Raw genomic sequence first — 16,345 nt, forward strand, 5'->3', positions numbered from 1 at the left:
GGTTCAGAAAGTGCAGTTAGTTCTATCTTGTGTCCAGGAAGAGAAGAGCAGAAACTGGTAAAAAAAACAGAGATATGAATTACATAGATATTTAATGACTTCCTCTCATCCCACCACCTGAGTTCCTTAAGCCTTAGACCTCTCCCCTGGATCTGTGAAGCTTCTCTGTAAGCACATACATTCTAACTTCTGCCATTTGGATGTCTCAGTAATCACCGCTTTCCTTCCTTCAAACCTGCTGTTTTCACTTCTGCCAGCCTTTGTCTTAGCAGACTAACACAATTTGATTGCTTTATTATTAGTTGTGTTTTGAAAGGGAACAGAGAAAATCTTTGTGATGCAACTGCCATGTTTATGTAGATTTTTCACACACCTATGAATGTATGCAAATTTTGACATATTTCAGTCAAAGGTAGAAGTTGTTGTTAATATCTCTTTACAGACAAGAAACTCGGTTACTCTGCCTTCCCTGTGACGTGATACATTTATCTCTAGCATTTATTTTTCATTCTTTCTTGGGATGTCCATCTCTCTCCTTACACTCTCCATCTGTTCTTGCATGTCATCTACTATGTTTATTAGAGCTCTTAGTACATCAATTATAGGTTTTTTTTTTAAGTTGCTGGTGTGATAACTACAGCATTTCTACCATGGCTGGCTCTCATGCTTGCTCTGTATCTTCAAATTGTTGTTTGTTTGTTTGTTTTGCCTTCTGGTACACCTTGTAATTTTTTGAGACAGCCAGCCACACTGTATCAGGCACTGGTTCCCATACTGCTTTCCGCCTTTGAGTCTGTTTTCTGTGAGCCATGATATCTTGTATTCACCTGTCTTCTCTCCAGTCTAAGGGGCTGCGGTTTGCCCTGTGACCTCTGCTGTCTACGGATCTAGAAAGAGGTGTTGATTTTTCAGGCCCTTCAGCTTTTTACTTGCTGTTAGGATGGAATTGCGCTTTCACGTTCCCTATATATGGAACAGGAAACTGGAAATCCATGATACATTTTTACAACTTGTTTCAAATTAAGGTCGTAGATTAAAAGCTCATGAATAAAGACTATATCTTTTACATGTTTAAACTCACTTGCAAATATCACCTAGTAAAATGTCTTGTACATAGGGCAATTTCAGTAAATATTATTTGAATTAATAATTTAAAGGCCTTTTTGATATCAGATGGAGTTGTAGTAAGGGCACATGTGATCATATGTAGAAGTTATTTCTAAGTTTTAAATCATCATAGAAGCATTAGATTATTATAGATGAACAACTTTCCAATATTTGGATGCAAAGATTTAAGTGAACCTACATTAGATATTTGATTAACTTACTTAATCAACATTCATACAGAGTCCTCTAAGTGCTGGGTCTCGGGAACACAAAGATGAAGGATCTGGGGTCCTGTACTTAAATAGCTCATAGGCTGTTGACAATATTGAGGAATGTTTTGATAATCTATTTTTTTTAAATGTTTATTTTGGAGAGAGAGAGAGAGCATGCGCAGAGGAGGGGCGGAGAGAGAGACAGAGAGACAGAACCCGAAGCTGTCACCACAGAGCCCACACCGGGCTCGAACCCAAGAACCATGAGATCATGAGATCATGACCTGAGCCAAAGTCAGATGCTTAACCAATTGAACTACCCAGGCGCCCCGATAATCTATTTTTAGAACCCTGTTTTTGTTATTTTCAAATAAGCAAGCCATGATGAAAGAAAATAGGGACGCCTGGGTGGCTCAGTCGGTTAAGTGTCCTGCTTTGGCTCAGTCATGATGTCACGATTCTTGGGTTCGAGCCCCACGTCGGGCTATGTGCTAACAGCTCAGAGCCTAGAACTCACTTTGGCTTCTGTGTCTCCTTCTCTCTCTGCCCCTGCCCTGCTCACTCTCTGTCTTTCTCTCTCTCTCTCTCTCTCTCAAAAATAAATAAGCATAAAAAATTGTATATGAAAAAGAGAATCACTTTTTAAAATTTTATTTTGTTTTATAAATTATTTTTTAAAATTTTAGTAATTTTTGAGAGACAGACAGAAACAGAGCCCAGCCAGGGGAGAATCAAGAAAGGGAGACACAGAATACAAAGTGGGATCCAGGTTCTAAACTGTTAACACAGAGCCCAATGCAGGGCTCAAACCCAAGAACCATGAGATCATGACCTAAGCCGAAGTAAGATGCTTAACCCACTGAGCCACACAGGCACCCAAAAATATTTCACATTTTATAAATGTCCATAATAGTAAAAATAATTTAAACTAAAATTTATTTTTAAAAACTTGCTTCAGGAATTTCAAAATTGTTCATGTATGGATGTGTGTAAAAACAACAACAGTATTATGTAAGTTTTATATTTATTACTTATTTAAAGATGAATAAATTGAGATTCAGCAGTAGCATATAAGTTGTCCAATTGGTAGGGCCAGTTCTCAAACAAGAGAGATTCTAGACCTATATTTTACTCCTTATACAAGATAACCAGAAAGTAAGTTCACTGCTGTTGAAATTAAACACCTTTATACATTGCATTTTTTTGTAAGGACCAATGGATTTTAATGTAAAAAAATACAAAATGTTCGTTGATAGTATTTTAGATTCCACATTGCAAATAATACTTTTTAAATACCATTTGTCAAGATATTTGGTAAAGCATCAAAAATGCACGATCTGAAGTTTCAATATGCTCTGTTATGTGACACACTTTCAATTTGATGACTATAACCTATTAAATAAATACTAATTCATATGCTGCTTCCCTGCTCCTTACTACATTTCTTTCTTTGAAATATGTGTTTTTTTAAATTCTTTTACTTATATCCAGGACTTTTAGCACATTGGCTTCCTTGGCAAGAAGAAATAGTCATGCATAGAAAAAAGCAATCCTTAGGGTGGGTAAGAAATTTGACTTAAGCTTTCAACTAGTCTTAGGTTCCAGGCCTGTTCTTTTGTTTGCTTGTTTTGTGAACTTCATTTTATTTACATTCTTTAAAGTTCAGGTTCTCCATTTGTAAAATGAGGCTGATAATATTGCCTTCAATATGATTGCTGCAGGTATCAAATGAAACAATGTGTAAGAATTTAATAAAAGTCACACACTCTAATCAATCCCTTCTTTTTTACAAACAATACCCTGAGAGCCAATGGGTAAATGCTTCAGTAATTAAACACTTCTGCTATCTGGGATTCAGGTATCCTGAGCACAAAGGTTATTTTCTAGACGTTTACCTGCTATTGCTTTTACTAATAATTTCCTGGATTTATATATTTGTACGGCCTATTTTATCAAATTTCATTTGGTTTCTTATGAAGTATATATTACTGCCTTTTTAAAAATCTCCTGCCATTCTTCTGTCATCTTTTCTGTACCTATGTAGTATTAGCTTGCCCTTGTGCCATTCATATTCTATATATTTACAAGAAACCATTTCCTAATTTACCAAAGTAAAATTATTCACCAATCCACTTTTTTTTCAAATCATTTTTATTCTGCAAGAACAAAAATTATAATATTATGTCTATAATATATCCTGAATGCAAAAAAAAGTTATTGAAGGACATCTTTGAAACTCTAAGATATACAAATATAAAAGAATTTTTAAGATAATTGAGAGTAAATGTTAATCAAGTGATACACTTTTGATTCAGCTAGGTATGGTAATAAATTATGTATAGAAAAGATGATGCAGAATTTAAAAATTAACCCATTGAATATATCATTTGTCATGTAGCTTAATAGAATCACTAAGAATGATTATATTTGTTCAACAGACATATGGTTTTTTGCCCCACACCTCATTCAAGACATTATAGATTACTATCTTCTGCACAAAATGATGTTAAAAGAACATGCAGAATTATGATAATGTAGATGTAAGAATTTTGTTTTCCTTACCACTTTTATTATATTGCTTAGAGTTTATGATATGGGTATTTATGCAACGTTTTTAATACATTTTCTAAGCTGCAAATTTTTAGTCTCTTTTTAGTAAAACGAAAAAGATTGAGCCAGTGCACATGCTTCAAACATACTGTGATGATTGTCACAGCTCCTTCTTCATTGGTACTGCAACATTCATAGCTCAGAACTAAAAGAACATGGGAATTAGATTTCCTATCTTACAGAGGTATGACCACCAGTTCCAGAAAGCTAAACCAGACCACAGTTTGAGGGTGTCATGCTAGGAGACTCAACTTAGACTAAGTGTTCCATCCATTAAATATCTGTTATATAAAAGTTTCGTGTGGGTTCAAGGGACTAGTTTTCTGGCCAGATGAATCTTTATAAATTGCTGTCCAATGCACAGTCTAATTCCACTTATTTTTAAAATATTTTTAATATTTACTTATTTTTGAGAGAGAGAGAGAGACAGAACGCGAGCAGGGAAGAGGGAGAGAGAGGGAGACACAGAATCCGAAGCAGGCTCCAGGCGCTGAGCTGTTAGCACAGAGACTGACACTGGGCTGTAACTCAAGAACTGTTAGATCATGACCTGAGCCAAAGTCCGACGCCTAACCAACTGAACCACCCAGGCACCCCAGTCTGATTCCACTTACATATGTTGATTAATGAATGAGACCATTGCCATTATTGCCAATTAGTGAAAATGTTCACTTAGGACATTGTTCACTATGGATTAGAGTTTTCTGTAAATCAGTGCATTATTTTTAATATCCTCCAAAAAGAATTTCTTTAAGGGAAATAAAGAGATCTCATCTTGGGATATGTATTTTAAAATCTTTTCTGTCCTTGATGACTTTCAGAATTATTTTAAAGTTCCAAGGTAGAGCTGATTCCAGGAATATGTTCTACATTGCCTTTGATACTCTCCAAGCCTACCTTTTTATTTCAGACTTACATTTTTCCCTACTTCATGCTGTCTCCCCTAGAGTTCGATGTTCAAGTGCTTTCTCCCCTAGAGTAGTGTTTCAAATCAGGAGTAGTGTCCTTAGTTTCTCCAATACTCACTTATGAATTTATTCTACATGAGTAACAAAAGCATTGTCTTTCGAAGAACATCTTCATTTTAACACAGGAAGGAGGAAAATGTAGATGCCTAACAAAGCTGTGTCTTCCCGATCTTTTAGTGATCAGAATACTGATTCCCTGCTAGGACACTAACACTCAGCTAGAAGGCCCATTGTTCCTCAGAATTAGGCAGCCTCATGTGACTAAGTTATACACAGAAAGACACTTGTGGGCTTTCAGGAAACCTTTAAAAAGTGAACAAATGTATCCCTTTTTATCCCCTTCTCCATCTCACTGCTTGAAACAAGGATATGATGACTGGAAAATAACTATTGTGAAACTTTCCTTTCTAGTCTACTCCATAGGACATATTAACAAAACACCTGATCACTGTACTTACTGAAATATTATTTTCCATATATATAAAATACATATATATATACACACACACACATTTATATGTACATTACAGTCATTAAGTGTACTTATTTTTACAGATGTTTTTAAACTTAATAGTAAATGTATTTAATAAAGTCTTCACTTGGTAATAATTATAAAGTATTAGTTAAGCATTGCAAAAATAATCAAGGTTAAGCTCTGATAACATTGTGAATTTGTAACTGTTTGCATTCCTGTATGTCTAGGTTGGCAAAGGCAAATTCTGTACTCCCATTGTACACAAGCCCCAATTCCCACTTCAAAAGTGCTTCGCATCCCATCTTTTCCTCTTTTGTACTTTTTAATTTAAATTTTCTATGTATTCTTTCATCTTATCCTGAACTGTTTTCCACTTTTTTATCTCATCTTCTTTCTTACACTTTTTTTTTTCTTTTTCTCCTGGGACTTCTTCCTTGCTTAGAATATGCTTGTCTCTCTGGGCACCCAGCAGCGTCCAACTCTTGATTTCAGCCTACGTTGCGATCTCACAATTACTTGACTTCAAGCCCCTGCATTGGACTCCACACTGACAATGCAGAGCCTGCTTGGATTCTCTGTCTCCCTCTGTCTTTGCCCCTCTCCCCATTCATGCTGTCTCTGTCTCTTTCAAAATAAATAATAAATAAACGTAAAGAAAAAAAGAATATGCTTGTCTCCCACTGTCCACTCCATACCCGTTGTGCCTTGATTTATGCTTCAAGAAACGGACTCCCAAGAACTGTACAACAAAAGCTCAATGCTGACAGGGTTTATATTTCATTCTGCTAACAGAAGGCAGGAAGAGGAGACAGGAGACAGGAGGCTTGGGGGGAGAGTTTGGGGGGAGGGGAGAAGTGTGACTTTCTTCTACATCCCCTGTCTGCTGCGAACCACGTTGCTTGCAGTGACTGGGGTCCTCTATTTCCTTGCTTTCCTCTTCAGAATTAGGACTGAGAAGAGGGTAAACATCCTTTGTTGGTTTCTTTACCCCTACTCAAACTTCTGTGTAACAGTCCTTTTATTTTACATTCTTTGATAAAATGCTAGCGTTTGTCTTGCCTTCCCTGACTACCCATTTACACACACACACACACACACACACACACACACACACGACTCCTAACCATTTTCTTATGGGATGATTTTCTATATCTGTCTTTGTGTCTGTCTGATTATCTGTCAATATCTACCATTTATCATCTATCTAATCTCTTTCTTTTATCTCAATTTCTTTCACTAGCAAACTTGACACTTCTTTTAGAAGTAAAATGAATATAATATGACTTTCTCGCTTACCTACTCAACTACAATTATTCTCCTGAAATTCCCCTGTGACCTCTGTATTCTCAATCCAGTGACTTTATTTAAGGTCTCCTTCTCCTTAACATCTCTTAAGCAATTAACCTTGATGACCACCTGTTTACAAATACTTTTCATTTCACTGAGTTCCATTGAATCTCCTATATTTTCCTTTCCTCATTCTCTTTCCCAGGCTCTTCTCTGTCTTTCCTCTGTCTCTTCAGTAGTGGCACTTTTCAAAATTTATCCTTCCAGGCACTTGTATGGCCTTAATGATCACATAACATATCTCAAAACCTGTGCCATTCGCAGAATTCTGTACCTCATTTGATTGTATAACACTATAGTCCCTGCTGCTCAAAAACATTAGAACTATCTTGATCTGTTTCTTCTTTTTCCCTTTACATAAACTCAAATGAAATATTTCACTTCTGTCTCAGCTGCATCTCATGAATCAACACTCTTTTTCTTTCCCTCTCCATTTGCCCCAGAGAAGGCACTATTTCTTCCAAGTTGCATCGTTGTAGGAGTTTCGTCCCAGATTCTTCTAACTACGCTTTCTTTTATGTATCATACTTAACACAATGTTATGGCTCCACGGCTCAGAATTCCTTACTGACTCTCTATGACATAAATCTGGATTTCAAAAATGATTTCTCAGTTTGATTTGGCCCCAATCAATCTTAGTCTGCTTTAATTCCCTAACTCACTTCACTATTTTTAGTCTACTTGTCCCTCAGCCTGGTAAAACCTTCACCTCTAATTTTATTTCTCAGAGGCATGTCCATATTTGAGACTTAACACAAATGACATGCCTTTCATGATCCACTTTCTTGATCTCCATATGGAAGTAGTTTGCCCTCCCAGTACTCCAACAACAAAAGTAGCGATATTTTTGACATGTTTGGCTGCCTTCCTTAAGAGATATGTATAACATAAATTTTATTTCATATATCATTTTGTATGCAATAAAGGACAAGGATTATGTTATCACTGTAGTCTTCAAAATGCCTATAGCAAAACACCTATAAGAGAAAGAGCCCTTAATTAATTTATGTTTTTTATGGGTTCAACTCCCTAAGGCAGAGATGCTCCCATGACTACCTCCAGATTCCCCAAATTCTCAGCATTAAATCAATTAACATACTCTTTTGGTGATGCTCTCTTCTGTTGTAACCTAAAACAGGGTTGGTGGCTGCTCAGTGTAATTGGATGTGCCACAAGTTCAGTTGTTCTGATTCTCCACGGACTACCTAGACAGATGGTCAACTGGCAGGAGCCCAGAAATACTAGTTCTACCTATTAAGTACCATCAAAACAACTAAATCCTACAGATGCTGATACAACTATCAATATTTTTATTGCGCTAAGTTGCTTATAGTTGTGATCATTTGCAAATCATTGTATTTCTTAAGGAAATGTATTTGAACGAATGAAAATATTCTATAATTTGAATTTTGAGAATTATGACACTATAATTCCATCTTAAATGGTGCTTCCTAGCTTTGATTTATTACTCTTCCTTTGAAATGTTTAGTTAAGTACTTTATTGTTTGGGAGGGGGCACAATACCTGGCACTGTTTCAAGTTCATCTTGATTTTAAAAATACTAAATTGGAAACTGTGCAATAAAGGACATTTACATCATACCAAAGTTACAATAACTCAGTCAGTTAAGAAATAAGTGCCCAAGTACCAGAGGCAGGTAATACAAGAATCCAAAATGAATTTTATTCTCAGAGGTGACAGAGCACTGATTCTCCAGCATGCTTAGAGGAGGCCCTGAGGTTAGATCATCGTGGATGGAATTTCCTATTTTGCTGCACGACATTTTCACAATGAAAATGGAAGATGGAAGAAGAGAGAGAGAGAGAGAAAAGGGATACCCCCTCAAAAAAAAAAAAAACCCACACAAAATTGCATTGTTTTAAGTTCCAGATACAGAGTTTTTGGTAGAAATAAGTAAAACTGCATTAGCTTTAGATACTCATTTCAATTTGGGTTTTACTTTCACCATGATGAGCATGTTCACATATACATTAAAAAATAATTAAAGCAACAATTTGACTCAAAGAGACTAAAATGACCATTTATTTCTAAACCATAAGATGCTTAAGATTAAGAATCTTTATCAGAATACCTAAATTCTAAAATGTGATCAGTCTGATTGTACCAACTCCATTTATCATGCAAAAACAATATTGCTGGTGTTTCTGGGACTCTATTTTAGAAGCAGTTATATAATGAGTTATATAGATTCTCATATTTTGACTCAGGCCTTTTGTTTTTTACTTGACTCGTGAAAGCAAGTCTCCTTTATAGTGTCATTAGGCGCCTAAATTTTTTTAAACTATACTTTAAATGTTTATATTTCTTTACTTCAGCAGCATAGTAGTAAGTTTACAGGATCACAATTTATAGAGAAATATGAGAATAGTCTATATAAGTATTAAATTCCCAATAGTCCAAATATCTTCTATGTTATGTTCAAGTTCATCTGAGAAACACTTTAAAACAATAATGATGTTGACTACCCATGGCAATTATGTGTGTTTGAAAATTTGGAATTAAACAAAGGAAGAATGATATCATAGGAAATTATATTCTCCAATATCTACACTATTTTTTAGGACCTAGTATAGAATGAGGAAAGAAACAATACCCCTCTCCCCTCCTCCCAAAAAATCAGTTTCTCCAATAACAGATTGAAAACCACGGGGTGAAAAACTCATGACTACAAATCTGTGAAGGTTTTCATTCTCAGAAGATGTAAATCGGGATTAATAATAGGTCAAGAGCATTAAATAGAATTTTAAAGGGAACATTAAGAGAGGTAGTAACTGGCAATTACATGTGTCTGTAACCTAAAACAAATGAGTTTTACCTTTTTCCACCATTAAATATATCCTTAGACTTAGGGAAAAAATATGATTTTCCTGCTTGCATTCTTCTCTCTGGATAAACAATGATTGAATTCTCAACTCATCTACCATCTTCATGAAGGATTTTGTTTAATGAATACTTGTGAGCTTGTGACATGCATTTCAGGTACCAACTTTTTCTCAAACTTTATCTGATGGGTCCTCGTGCTTATCTTTCTCTCCTCGTAATATTCGCATGTACTTATTTTTTTAACGGTGTGGCACTGTACATGTTTATGTCACTTCAAATACTTTTCTAGCATCACATCAAACACACTTAGGAAGGGAGAAATTTCAAAAATTGAAGAGATCGCAAGAGTGTTTAGTAAGGGCAGTGAGAATAGCAGAAAGAAGCCACTGGACCTTGACAATCTAATGCCATCAGGTGAAAATCTTCCTTGTTTGGCTGAAAAGACCAAATCACAGCATGGAATAAGCACTTGGACTTGCTCTGGCCTATCTTTTCAGCACAGTTACATGTGCAACCATAAAGTCAACCATCCAGTGACCTGTATTGATCATCAAGACGGCTGAACTAAATGGTTCTGCTGTGCCATGAGAGTCTGTTTGCTTGGACATATATAGTCACAGCAAGATATGCACAGGAATATTAATTACGGAGACAAGCAAGAAGCAAGAGAATGCACACTGAAAAGCCCCGCAGAAAGAAGCAGCCTCGTTTCCCGCAGAGTTCTACAGCGCACATAGACGCTCTCCTGCTCACTGAGCACAGGCGGATCTGTTGCCCTGCTGCTTTATGTTAATTAGAGAATAAATAAGTGGCCAAATGTAGTCTGTGGGCATATGTTGGTCAACTGTCTCTGTCTAATTAGGTTGTAAGCCCACTGGGCAGGGGCCTCATTTAAATCTATGTTCCGGAAAGCACTTAGTGTCTTTGTTGAGGCCTAGTGAACGTGAGAGACTAGGCCAAATGGCTGAGGGTTAATAAGCAAGAAAAAACTTAAGAATTGGTGTGTGTGTGTGTGTGTGTGTGTGTGTGTGTGTGTATTTGGTATCTTGCAGAATCCCAACTAAATCCTTTGAGCAAAGAATGGAATTGTACTTTTGATAGACTCATGCCCCATCTGTTGCTATATGGAGCATAATAAACACAGATGTAATTCATATACAACTGTATATGATTTAAGATTCCCAGTTTCATAAAATAAGCTTTATGTAACTTTATATGTATAATTTAAATATTACAGAATATTTGCGAATGTAATTAACATAAGCTTCGAATGAAATAAATACTGGTTTAACTTAGGTGCCGAATGTTTACACCGCATAATGCGCATGCGTGTGAGTCCTGTCATTGTGGTGTGTGCATTTGTGTTTATATAGCGCAATTAAGTTATAATGGGTTATTTCATTGCACACATGGTTGACTAAGTATTCAGACATCCATTAAAATATCTAAGCAGGAGGTACTCTCTATTTTATATTTTTGTTTGTGTAGTTTGACCTCTTCCTGTATCTTCTGATGTCTGTCACTCCATCGTGTTTGTTGCTGTTAGTTTTAAATACTAAGGTTATCTACCAGCAGCAAAGGGCAAGAAAGTAGAAATTAAAATATATACGTTTTTTGTATATATGATTTTTTGTGTTTACTTATTTTTTTTACTCTTTATTTTTGAGGGGGAGAGAGAGAGTGAGCAAGGGAGGTGCAGAGAAAGAGAGGGAGACAGAGAATCCGAAGCAGGCTCCAGGCTCTGAGTTGTCAGCACAGAGCCTGATGCGGGGCTTGAACCCACAAGCTGTGAGATCATGACCTGAGCCAAAGTCATGATCCCAAGGTCATGGGATCAAGCCCAGCGACTGAGCATAGAGTCTGCTTAAGATTCTCTCTCTCTCTCTCTCTCTCTCTCTCTCTCTCTCTCTTTCTCCTTCTGCCCTTCTCCCCAGCTTGTGCTGTCTCTCTCTCTCTGTAAATACATACATATATACATACAATGTTTATTTCTTGTGTATTTTTAAAATTTCTGCATTAAGACAAGTTTAATAGCTACATGAATACCTAAAGTGTTTTATACTTTCATTCATTATAACTATTAGTACATACATCACAGAAAAGGAATAACACAGTGGCTCTGGCCAAACATACCTGGTTTAAAGTATTTACTCATGTTCATTTATCATAGAATGTAGATCAGTAATCCCCTTCAAATATTAAGATTGTTAGGAAAGTACTGTCTAAAACACCCACTTTTTATATTCTATCCCCTAGACCAAAATGTCATTTTAGATTATGATAGAAAATACCTGTTGGTCTTAATGCAAAATTCCTATCTTCTTCCATGGATCTCTTATCCTGCCCAATGAAGGCCCTCTGAAGATGAAAGGCAGGCATTTCAGGGGAGCAATGGCAAAGATGGCCTATGGTTTGGCTATTGTCTTCTTTTATGTTTGTAGAGAATAAAGTAGGAATGTAAAAATAATTAGATCAATTTATTCAACAAAGCTCTAAAGGATATTGTTTGAATTGGATATCTTCATGTAACAATTAGCCTGATAATTCTCCATACATTACTGGTTCTTTCCTCCACTCAAGCTTTTTTTGTTGCTTCAATCTTGTCCTTTGCCTCTTCTTTCTTCTTTCTCACAGTAAAAAAAACACACTGGCTCTCAGCTATTAAACTTCCAGGAAAAATTCTAGGAAAAGAAGTCAAATTTTCCCCTAAACAATGCTCAAAAACTCTAAAGTAAACCAAGAACTCAATTATGAAAAACAGTCATTTCTGAACCCCCATCATTGCCTCATTCTGTTTCCCAATTCACTTCTTTCTATCTAGCTTCCATTATCTATGCGCTATTTCTTTAAATTGAGCTTAATCCGCTACATTTACCTTTAAAAAAATCTGATACCATGCTTTAGTGACTTTCTGAATACAAGAGTCACCTTCTACAACTAGAAGCCAATATTACCCTTGTTTATTTGATCTGTTTTCAGGGATCGGAGAACAGTAACCGCCCACAGCTTGGTAACTGGAGTAGAGATGCTCATTGATAGAGCACCCACCGTCAGTCACAATGCTACCGGGATTTGCAAGAGTAGCCTTCTCTGGCCACGTTAGTATTCTTTTCTCATCACATCTAGAAACAGATACATGTTCACTACTTTGTTTCAAGCCTTGGCTGCCCTTAATTTTCCTTTCTATCCAGTTAGTAAATCTCTGTTGTCAATTTTTGTTTTAATATCTCCTTGGATGACACACTTGCCTAGCAAATGTGGTTTTTTTTTAATCAACAAAAGTATCAAGAGTTGATCTAAAGCCTAGTACTGGATGTTGTCTACCTGTCCTTTCCTGTGGTGTCTATGCTCTAAAGGATCTTTTGAGAAATCCTTTGTCATTTTTTCATATATGTAATTCTTCTTCACCTGTGATTTTTTTAATGTTCAATTAAAAAAACAAACTTTATAAAATTTAGTTTAAAAACGACAACATCCATAAATCCATCTTATTGAAATTAAGCTCTTTATCTCTTCTTCTCCTTGAACACTCTATGTAGCTATCAATAAATGTTTTGCTTATATGCTATCTCCCCAATTAAATAGAATTTTTTAGATATTGATAATTAAAATTATTATTGCACCTTTAATCTGGATGTGATTATATATCAAGCACTTAAATAACCACTTTATATTTATTATCTCATTTGCTTTTTATGACATCCATTTGTAGTAAGCTTTAGGCTCATTTTTAATACAGAAAGTGAGCATTAGAGAGAATAAATTCCTTGACCAATATCATCTAGCTAGTAAACAATAGAGCCAGATAGATTTTTTGCTTTCTTGCTTACCATTTTGTAATATACATTTTGTTGGTATCCTTTGCTTCCCCCTCTCCTAGAATGTAAATTCTTTTTTAAATTTTTTTTAACTTTTTTTTTTATTTATTTTTGGGACAGAGAGAGACAGAGCATGAACGGGGGAGGGGCAGAGAGAGGGAGACACAGAATCAGAAGCAGGCTCCAGGCTCTGAGCCATCAGCCCAGAGCCCAACGCGGGGCTCGAACTCACGGACCGCGAGATCGTGACCTGAGCTGAAGTCGGACGCTCAACCGACTGAGCTACCCAGGCGCCCCTAGAATGTAAATTCTTAGGGGCAGAGATTTTAATTGGTTTTGTTCATTATTGTGTCTAGAACAATACATGGCCTTTCTGGCCTCTAGTAAGCCCAGTCTCTATGTATTTATATCTATATCTCTAGAGAGAGTATTCCTGTATATTTGTATAAAATATCTATTTTATATAAAAAAGAAATTACACCTACCATATTTTATTGTTTCTTGGGAATCTCAAATTCCAAGTATTGTTTACAGTATAGTTTTTGAATTGTTTTAAAAATTAGAAAATTTAGATAAAATAATATCCATTGTGAAGTATCTAAATCAATTTTTCTTTGTTGATAGTAAGTGAACAGAGCATAGATGTGCTAGATCTCCAAAATATAAGTGAAATCTTGAAATCAAAAAGCATCCAAATACTAAGACCATAAAAGTGCTAACATTTTGTCTTTACTGTTACTAATGCCAAAAGACTCTACAGCAGACTTGAGAAATTTTCTACGAATCTTTTTTAAAATAGCAAACTGTGCAGACTCCTTCTTGATTACATACTCAAAGTGCTGATTAAAGGAGATACAATTCTGAAGTGAAATCAAATAAATAAATGGGTAAATAAATAAATAAATTATAAAAAATCAGCCTGACAATACCAAACATTTTTCCAGAATATTCTGAGATCTGTGAACTTTCTCTTAAGATGTCTAGGTTTTTTAAAAAAAATTTAACATTCTTATTACTAATTAAAAATATGCATTTATATCAGTGAAATCAGTTTCAATATATATTTAATAATGGCATGTTCTTTCCATGAGAGTTTTTACTTCAAAAATACAAATTAAAAATGACACAATCATAAACCCCAAATACCACATTCATGTTTAACAAGAAATAATTTTCCAATGATTTGCTTAGCAAAAAATAAAACAATATTGTAAACTGTCAAAAAAGAATGCAGTAACAGTTCCACTGGGAAGCAGAAATGACTTTCTCTTCTAATTAATAAGGCAATATCCATACAATATGAAATACATCTAGGAAGACTAATCAGAAAGATGTCATTATGAGGGTAAAAGGGCCTGTTTTCCTTCTTTCAAAATCGTGGTAAAACCACAAATGAAAGAAAATGAGGTAGCAAGGACAAAATGATTAAATCACTCTACCTCCTTTGCACTTTCTTTTAAAAATATCTTTATTCTGTAAAATTTAGTATGTCCAGAAAGACTTACTATACTTATAAAGAATAATAAAACAAACACTGTGAACCTGGTTCCTAATTTTAAGAGTGCCTATTGATACTATTTGTGTTAATACTTTCTCCTCTAATTTTTTTTTTTATGATGACATTTTAGGATTGGAGATAGATCATTGGTTTTCTACAAAAACAATATTTTATCTTGGGTATCATATTTAATATGTAATACATCAAAGAGAGTGAAGGGCGTGTTGCAAGGTATAACTAGATCTGATGGGGCAAGTGTCTGAAAAATAATTTGTCAGATTATTTTATTGTAAATTTCTGAATGTCCCAAAATTGAGATTTTTGTTCCTGATGCCAAATTTCATTGTTATGTCCTATTAGTTTACCCCAGAAAAAAATACTCAGAATCAATTTTTTTCACTCCATAACTATTAAACCAATTATTTCCATATGTCAAGCACTGTTATTGATAGTCAGTATATAAAAGATAATCAACAAGAGAGACAAAGCACTTATCCTCATAAGTGTTAACATTCAAGTAGAGGAAAGCACATGAATACTTAAAGTCCCAAAGAGACAATATTTCAAAAAAAAAATTAATGGAATGAATGCTTTTATACTGGTAGAGTTAATAAAATATCAAACAATATTATATATAATCAAAATTTCCACCTTCCTCCTCTTGCTCTTGTTTTTTTCTTCATAGCATCTTTTTCATGTTAACTCAGTAAGAACAAATTCAATATACTGTGTTTTTTAATATAATTTATTGTCAAGTTGGCTAACATACAGTGTGCAAAGTGTGCTCTTGGTTTTGGGGGTAGATTCCCATGGTTTATCACTCACATACAACACCCAGTGCTCGTCCCAACTCAATATACAGTTAACATGAAAGAGCACTTTTCTCTTATAGACAAATTATATAATTTTTAAATAACCTCAGAACTCAGAAGAAATTCATTATGGGTAAACTGAGTCTGAACATTAAAAGTTCTTTTACATTGATTTTCAGGAAAGTTGGTAAAGTCATCTAAATGAGATAATGTTTTATATGACTTGTAAGGACCATCTAGAGGAAAACAAAAATCTTCATTTACTCATGGATGTTGATGAGCCAATTTATCCTTCAGGCAATGATATTAGTATGTCATCTCTATAGATCTTTATAGGTGATTTGGCATATATAAAAAAAAAAGTATATACTTTCCTTATTGGTTAGACTAGGCTATATTAAAATCAGCATTTCTAATTAATTGTTTAATCCAGAGAAAAAGAATGGGAAATATACTAAAACATCATCTCTGTTAAAAAAAAAAAAAATCAACGTGAAAGGTAGTCCTCATCCAGTGCTCTTCTTTATATAGAACAGCATTGATGCCTGGCAAATGATGGAATAATTAGGCCATCTGCTGGCAAGTGGTAAATAGGCAACCTTTATATATTCAAACTGAACTAAAGCCACTTTGGTGGTACTTCAGGGCCTTAAG

At 35.0% G+C, this 16,345-nt stretch overlaps 1 long non-coding RNA gene across 1 annotated transcript in view; it reads left to right on the plus strand.

The window, feature by feature from the left end:
- Positions 1–12,960, plus strand: part of LOC122237702 — a 29,458-nt gene extending 16,498 nt beyond the window's left edge. The window contains exon 3 of the long non-coding RNA XR_006216312.1: positions 12,543–12,960. This is a non-coding gene — a long non-coding RNA (uncharacterized LOC122237702). The remainder of the gene's footprint in view (positions 1–12,542) is intronic.
- Positions 12,961–16,345: the final 3,385 nt, after the last annotated feature.

The sequence above is a fragment of the Panthera tigris genome, chromosome B1 (assembly GCF_018350195.1).
Source record: "Panthera tigris isolate Pti1 chromosome B1, P.tigris_Pti1_mat1.1, whole genome shotgun sequence".
In the NCBI taxonomy this organism is placed as follows: domain Eukaryota; kingdom Metazoa; phylum Chordata; class Mammalia; order Carnivora; family Felidae; genus Panthera; species Panthera tigris.